We start from the raw sequence: 8,828 nt of genomic DNA on the forward strand, positions 1-8,828 counted from the left end.
GTATCATAAAGACCCAATCACAGTGCCTGGGTTTTGAGGTTAAAGAGATTCAATATCATTGTAAATTCTAAAATTTTTTAATCTTTCTGATCATCAGTTTCTCTACTCAAAAGACATGAAGACCAATACTACTAACTCATAGGATATTATAAAGATCAAATGAGATAATGTATAAAAGTGCTTAGCAGAGTAGTTACAGCATAGTAAGGGCTTAGTGTATACATATTATATATTCTTTTGAATTTCATATTCTCCAACTAATAGAGAGACTGGACATTTTAATATTTCTATTTCTCATGTATGAATTGCCTATTCATAACTTGTGTTTACTTTTCATTGTGTTTATGTGATCCTATTTATTAGCAGGATATACCTTTGTGTTATGGATATAAACCCTTGGTATATCTTATCGGTTGCAATATGTGTTTTCAGAGCCTATCCTTATGTTTTACCTTTTTGATGGTGTGGTTCAACTCAGAAAATTTGTACAGGCTAAAGACTCCTGTGTATTACTTCCTCTGGAATTTCTCCTTCTTGGAGATTAGATTCACCAGTGTTTCTATCCAGAGATTTTTGTGGGGAATGGTTACTAGAGTCAAGACCATTTCCTATAACAACCGTTTAGCTCAATTACTTTTTCACCATCTCCACGGGTGTCTCTGATTTTTTTCTTTTAGCTGTCATGTCCTATGATCGTCATGTTGCCATCCGTAAGCCTCTCCATCACATCACCATCCTGAATAAGAAAATCTGCACCCTACTTGTCTTTAGTTCATGGCTAGAAAATTTTCTTACTATTTTCCCTTTGCTCATACTTATCCTCCAGTTAGATTTCTGTGCTTCCAATGTAATTGATCACTTCTCTTGTGAATATTTCCCCATTTTACAACTCTTGTGCTCACATACGTGGCTTAATAGAGATGACTGGCTTTTATTTTGCATTTGTTACTCTGCTGTTCACAGTAGCGTTAGTGATTCTGTCCTACCTGCGCATCATTAGCACCATTCTGGGAATCCTGTCTGCTAGTCAGAGGAAAAAGGCTTTTTGCACAAGCTCCTCTCACATGATTCTCATTTCTATTTCCTATGGAAGCTGTATATTCATGTATGTCAAGCCTTCAGCCAAAGAAAGAGCATCATTGACCAAAGGAGTAGCTATTCTCAACAGTTCAATTGCCCCAATGTTGAACCCTTTTATTTACACCTTGAGGAATCAGCAAGTAAAACAAGGTTTCAACAACTTGGTTCATAAAGTAGTGTTTTCTAGAAACAAATGAAAGCATGTGTGAGCATGAATGAACGTCATTGTGAAGAGGCAATAAAGGAAAAATGAGTTTTAACTTCTACAATATCCTCCTATGTCCATCTCACAGACACCTGCAACGCTGAGATTATTTTCTTAAGCTGTTTTTTTAACCTAAAATTGACTATCTTGTGTTCCTTTCAAGCTATCTGTAGGTTGTATGTAATCACTGATTTACAATTCTGAATAGACAACCAATGACTATAGAGCATAAGTCTCTTTGCTAATTTCCTGAATAATAAAAATATTTTATACGCTGATGGCTAAAGGAGTGTACACTGTTTTAATTACCTCATTCTTAAATATTTTCTCCTTTTAACTAATACAACAATTTCTTAAGTTTATATGAAATATGAAATAAATTAAATATCTGCAACAACTATATTTTTATACACTATCTGTAGTATCTGTTCAATTCTTCTCACTCATCTGATGGACTTGGATATTTATTTTCCTACTTACAAATAATTTGAAGTTCATAACATCACATATTTCTTAGTTATACTGAAATCATATGTTGTGTCTTATTTTATATACTCTCTTTTTTTATCTTTATTTTTTAAAAAAATATGTAAAAGAAGAATATTTAGGCAGCTACCATTACTCTTCTGCCTCCTGGATGTTTGATAGGGATTTCATAAATAATATCTCTTCTAGGGAGAGCATTTATTCTATGCCATATTTGGAACTAGGTATGTTCTATACCAGATCTTATTTAATCTTCAGAGTTATATAGCAAACTAGATGTGATTATCTTTTTTTTACAAATATGTAAATTGATGCTCAGAAAAATTGAGTAATTTGCCAGAGGTCTTGAGCTATAATAGCCAATATGGTAGCCTGATTTGAAAAAAACAAAACTAAATAAATAAACAGAAAACTTGTATTTGCTCTATTTTATGCATATTTGAAACTCCTTGGCATAGTTTTTCTGAAGGATTTGCATTATTTTATTGTTTTTTTCACTCACATTATCCCATTTGGGCATGATATATTGTTACTAGTCTAGTCAGGAAAGGTACTAACTCTTAATATTATAGTTGGCATATAAATTACAATGTTGATCCATCAAAATAAGAAACTCTTCAACTGCCATTCCTAGAGCATGCGTGAGCAGGAGAAAAATGTATCAAGTATTAGCAGTATTATGGTACCAAACATTGTTATTGGGAGGTAAATTAAATGTAATGGAGTTAATGAATATACTCAGTACAGTGTAGCAGATTGCCAGTTTAAAAAACGGCATGGAGTATTGGGTAGAGATCTGCATCAGGAATTAAGATATTTCATTGCTAATCTCTGTTTGAAAAATAATGTTGAGAGAAACTAACTTCATACTTAGTGTTGTTGTTTGCATGTTGTTACTTTCTTTTCTGTCTCACTGGACACTGTCCCTCAAGCTTCCTTTTCCACTTTCAATAGTAATGTGTATTATGTTATGTATTCCTTGGTGTTTTGTGTCCATTCCTGTTCTGGCAATTTTGGTTCACTGAATTAGTCCCCTTGAGCCAGTGGAAGAGAGAATAGACAAAAAATTAACTGACTTCTGCTACATAAAATCTATGCAGAAATCATACCAGAGAATTTTAAAATTCTTTGTGATTTTTTTTCTCTTTTGTATATTTTCTCCTTTCTTACTCTCTGTAGTCAAAGAAACGTATCCCTTCTGGATAACATGGAAAATTTAAGGCAAAAACATTGAAAATAGAAAGCAAATTTGATGAGAGCAAATGTTTTCAGAAATGCTGGTTTCTCTGGACGACAGCAATGGCAGCTGCTAATATTTTTCTATATTCCAGCTGTTCTGAGTATTAATGAGCCTGTAGGAAAATCAGAGGTAAGTCGGACATATAGAAGGCAAAGAAAGTCTCCAAAGCCTTATCATTGATTCATTATTTATCGGCTCCACTTTCAAATAAATTAAATAGGATATATTGGAGTTATATTTTGCAAGTGGATATATCAAAAAGTGTAAAAAGGGGTTAATATATTTTGCTTTATCATATCAATTTATTCATTCTCTATTAAAGGCAGGAAACTACTATCCACGTCTCTGTGTGTTTCTAATTGAATATAGACTATGTAGTTCTTTGTTTAAGAGAACAGATTTTAGTTTCAGGTTGTCTGAGATTTTATTTGACATTTGCTAGCTATGAACATATCTAAGTACATAACCTCTCTGAGCCTAGTTGCTTATTTGGGAATAAAGATAAAAGTTTCATAGCTGTGTTTTAAGGGCTAGATGAGATAAAATATAAAAGTCCTTAGTATTTCACCGGAATAAATAATATCTTGGCTAAATTACACTCAATATGAACATCCTCCCCAAAGTAATTCCAACTGACAGAAAAAATAAAGTAAATAAAACAGCTGGCCTTAAAGAATCTTAAGTGCCACATGGTTTATAGATTATTTTCATTTACATTATTGTAATTAATTCTCAAAAACACCCTTGAAATTTCAACTCAATTTTAAACAGAGAAAACTGAAGCTTAAAGAAATTAAGTAACTCATCCAAAGTCACAAAGTCAGTAAGTGGACCATTTGTGTTTTTAACCCATGTTTCCCTGACAGCAAAAGCCATGTTCTTTCTGTGATAAGTATTTACCCTAGAATGTCATAAATAAGAAATTAATAGCGTTTTGATAAGATAATCTTTTTTTTTTTTTTTACTTTTCTGAACATTATAGCAAATGAAGTAAATGTGTGAGGTTATGAGTTGATATTCCCTATAAACAGATATGAGTGTTACTACTTCTGAAATTATTATTAAATGTGATTTGATGATCTCTGTTTTCCATTGATTTTATTCTACGAACACTGCATGAGTGCTGAAAATTGAATCTGTCCATCATTATTGAAATGAAGAAATATAAACGATTCAGATTTCTCAGGAACATAGCTATCTAAAATAATTGTGTAAAAAAAGGTAAAAAGCGTCTAATAAAACAATCCTTCCAAAGACTGGCTGGCTTCTCCTGAGGAGTCTTTGCTTCTTTCAGGCCAAGGGAAGCTCTTTAAGAAAGACCGTATCAGGGTCCAAAGCCCAGAATAATTGAGCAGTGCCTAAAGTAAATTTAGAGTAATTATGAATCAAAACTAGATGTTCCCCCAACATTGAATTAAACAATTTCCTTTTCTCTAATGTATTAACCTAAGCCAGGAACAACTCTTAAAACTTACAAAGTAGAAAGAAACAGAGTGATATAATCAATAAAGCACACTGCTTCGGAGATAGGATTTGTGAATTTTTTCTAATGAACTCTAATGAGTTTTAACAAAAGAAGAGAGAATTTAGTAAACATAGAGAAAGTTGAATCAATTAGACTCAAAGTTATTGCCTTACTAAGGGATATTTCCACCCAGTACAACATAAAACATTATTAAAAGCAAACCAATAACAACAAAACACACCAGAAATAAAATGGAACCAGTCTAATGCTCTTCTCTAGGTCTCTCGAAGGAACACCCTCTGGTCCTTCAAACTTAATGTATCCTTTAATATAGAGTCCCTTTCTCACCTTAGACATCAAAGAAATCATAAATATCTAGTTTATCTAAGGGTTATTGTTAATATTAACTTGATGGTAAGATTTTGGAAGGGTAAAATATTAGGGTGTTTTCAGAATGACTCCTTGACGATGCTCTGTAGCCATCTTATTTAAAAATATGAAATATTATTGTTAATTTTCACTTTGGATAACTCAAAAAGTCTGTCTCGGGGATTCTTAGAAGGCAAGTAAGAATTGATTTTGATGAAATGGGTGGAAAGAAATATAAAGTTTAATAATCTAAACCATGTTCTTCCAGGGGGAAATATGGATCAGCATTCAGGAATAAAAAGCTGAAAAGATGAGTTAAATTTTTGGAGACATCCTTCATACTCTTCATGACTACGTCCTTGGGACGGGTAAGGCTCTAGGAATCACATGCACCTTGTTAACCACTGAAGGCCATTACTCTCGAAAGGCTGACGAATGAACGAATGAATGCAGGTAATTCTTATCAGGCTTATTTGATGTTAGTAAATGAATACAATGTACTGAATTTTCATAAACATTTTTACATAAAAGCACAGTATACAAACCTTGCTTCTGTGATATTGGATCATCTCTTGCCAGAGTTTCTTTAAACCTGTTTTCTCTGGTCCTAGAAGAGCGACTATAAAATATTCATTTTAAGTGATGCTCACAAGAACCCTTCCCACATCTACTAAAATTTTTCTTCACAGCTTCTCAGGCATTCTTTCATAGGTTTAATCAGTAGGTAAAAAGTACAAGCCATGGTATTATTACTCAGAAAAGTGTTAAAATTAGGAGGAAACTTACGAGGAAATACAAATATGAAAAAAAGTTGAAACAAGATTAAAAATATAGTGCAATGATATATTGACCACAATGGAATAATAACGAAATAAACTTTTGTCTTTTGAACCTGGATCTCCAATGCTGGTAAGTTATTGGAGAAATTTCAACTTTGAGATTGAAACCAAATCTTGTTTATCTGATGAGAATGCATTTTGTGACTTCAAGGTGTTATGAAGAACTAGTACTTTCAAGGAAAAGTAAACTTTGATGAACGAAAAATGATGTTACTGACCAAGAGTGAAGTTAATTAAGTGGATGAATTGTGAAGAAATTTAAGGAAAGTAGTTTTTAAATAATTTTTTTTGAGGAACATTAGCCTTGAGCTAGCATCTGCTGCCAATCCTCCTTTTTTTGCTGAGGAAGGCTGGCCCAGAGCTAACATCCTTGCCCATCTTCCTCTATTTTATATTTAGGACGCCTGCCACAGCATGGCTTGCCAAGCCGTGCCATGTCCGCACCCGGGATCTGAACTGGTGAACCCGCGCGACCGAAGCAGAATGTGTGAACTTAACCACTGCGCCACGGGGCTGGCCCCTAAATAAAATTTTATTATGTTCTCTTTTAAATTACATATCAAAAAATTTGGCTCCTTTTACAGGCCTCTGTTAGAAATTTACTTACTACAGGAAATTCAGGTCAAGTAAATAAATATATCTTGAAAAGTAGGTAAAGTAGGAAAACACATCTTATAAAACAAAGATGCAACCTACGTCATATACAGCCTAGAATTTGGCATAAAATAAAGAACTGTACATGATGGCAGTAGGTGATTCAATGGCAAATTCAATATTAATTAATTAAAGTGTTTATTTTAAATCTACTATGACTATATGAGGAACTGGATTATATTGCAATAGCTTTGAAGGGAAGACTGTCCTAACTTTCTGAAATGCCAGAGCAGTGGAGGAGTTCACAGGAGATTTCAGCACAGGCTGTGTCACAGCTTGGAAAGAATGACTATAAGATTCCTACGGATATCATAAATGAGTATTAAACCTAGTGTTGTAGGAATAATAAAAGTGGTGATTTTAGCTGTCTTTGAAATCTGCTACCCACATTGCCACTCACATACGTATATTTTATTTAATGCAATCATTCTCATAAATATTCCTATTACTAATGAGGGGCAGAGAAATGAAGTCGTCATTGGTAGCAATGTTGACATGCTGCAAACACCTAACATGCCTCAAATGTGCTGATCAAATCCTAGCTGAAGATGAGAGCAGTGGATTGTGTGTGTGGGTGGGACGGGGGATGGTGGCGGGGTGGAGAAGGCAGCCACACTATAGTGGGAGAGGTCACCAGGTACACATAGGGGAAGAACAATTCGCTTGCCTAGAATGCCTGACAGGTGCTGTACAACCAGGTGATTCCACTTCATTTTCTTGGGTTCTTATCGTTCCTATGTGGTTCTCTATGTGCTAAATGTATTCATTACTATTTACCTTGTACACAGCTTTTTACACAGGGCACCATCTTAATCCCAAAGTTTGGGGAACATTTTCTCCACTGAACAGAGCCTTACAAGGCTGTTATTAAGTGCTAAGCATCTCTATTAAAGTTTCACGTATATTAACTCATTTAATGCTCACGATAACCTTATGAGATAGGCTTGTATACAGAGGAACAAGCTGTGTGTTTATAGATGAAGCACGGAGGAGCTAAGTGATTTTCATACCTAGTAAGTGGCTTGGATTCAAACCCAGATACCCTCACTCTTCCTCATGGAAATATCTATGGTAATATCATTTAAATTTTTATTTAAAAAGATAAAAATTAAAACTTACTATTTTAAAAACACATACAAATAAAGAAATGAAACCATTACTCTAGCTTTCTTGGAGAAAATTTATCTAACTCTTTAATTGAGAAAAATTCTTCAATATAATTGTAGTAATAATAGTAATTTTAAATACAAAAGTAAATAAGTTGGATAAAAATATTGGTCCTAAAAATGACACATTTGTAGTCTGAAATGTCATAACATGTTGCAAGGGATTCAAATGTGTTCAATCTCAATTTTAAGCCCTTCCAGTTTAAATGATTTTTCACCTCTTCCTCTCCTCTATCTCTACATCTGAAATTACTCATGACAATGACTTTTGCATTTCTGAGTTCCAACGAGGTAGTAGTAGGAGTTGGAAAAACTGAGTGTTAGCAAAAGTTGATAGATGGCTAAAGACAAAATAATCACTTAAAAATAAACTATCCTTGGGGCTGGCCCCGTGGCCGAGTGGTTAGGTTCGCGCGCTCCGCTGCAGGCGGCCCAGTGTTTCGTTGGTTCGAATCCTGGGCGCGGACATGGCATTGCTCTTCGGACCACGCTGAGGCAGCGTCCCACATGCCACAACTAGAAGAACCCACAACAAAGAATACACAACTGTGTGCGGGGGGGCTTGGGGAGAAAAAGGAAAAAATAAAATCTTAAAAAAAAATAAAAAAGAAACAAAAAAAAATAAACTATCCTTCCCACTTTTGAGGACTCAATGTAGTAGAACTTCTTTTTTTTCTTGGTGAGGAAGATTGGCCTTGAGCTAACACCTATTGCCAATCTTCCTCCTTTTGGTTGAGGAAGAGAGGCCCTGAGCTGACATCTATGTCCCATCTTTCCTCTATTTTGTGTGTGGGACGCTGTGAAAATCCTCTCTTGATGAGTGGCATAGGTCTGGCCAGTGAACCCACAAACCCAGGCCGCTGTAGTGGAGTGTGCCAAACTTAACCACTATGCCACCAGGCTGGACCCTGTAACTGAACGTTCAACTTACATTGACAGGGAAAGTTGTATACGGATTGGAGCAATAGCACAAAGGTGGTTCTCAGTGGGAAGGAAGCTTCTGGACACATCTCTGAGAGTTCACAGGTAATATTTGAGGTCAGAAAAGTCTAGGAACAAATCACTGCCAGACCACTTCAAGCTTTGTGATACTGAATTTTTAAAGACTGCCTCAACCAAAAACTTTTCACCTATAAAACAGAGGAAATCAGAAGATCATTGTCATTATCAATTTGCTTTACATTTCCCCTGCAGGTGAAATGACATACTAATTCAGCCATATTATGGCTCCACACTTGAGTATTTGTCAAGTCACTCTACAAATTTGTTCTTTGCACTTTCTCCCATAGGTCTGGCAGGAGAAAAACAAATAAACAACTGAAGA

At 34.8% G+C, this 8,828-nt stretch overlaps 1 pseudogene; it reads left to right on the forward strand.

Moving 5' to 3' along the window:
* Positions 1-420: 420 nt before the first annotated feature.
* On the forward strand, positions 421-1,277 carry LOC103551504 (olfactory receptor 6C3-like; annotated as a pseudogene).
* The last annotated feature ends 7,551 nt before the right edge of the window (positions 1,278-8,828 follow it).

Source organism: Equus przewalskii, chromosome 5 (genome assembly GCF_037783145.1).
Source record: "Equus przewalskii isolate Varuska chromosome 5, EquPr2, whole genome shotgun sequence".
NCBI classification, from domain to species: domain Eukaryota; kingdom Metazoa; phylum Chordata; class Mammalia; order Perissodactyla; family Equidae; genus Equus; species Equus przewalskii.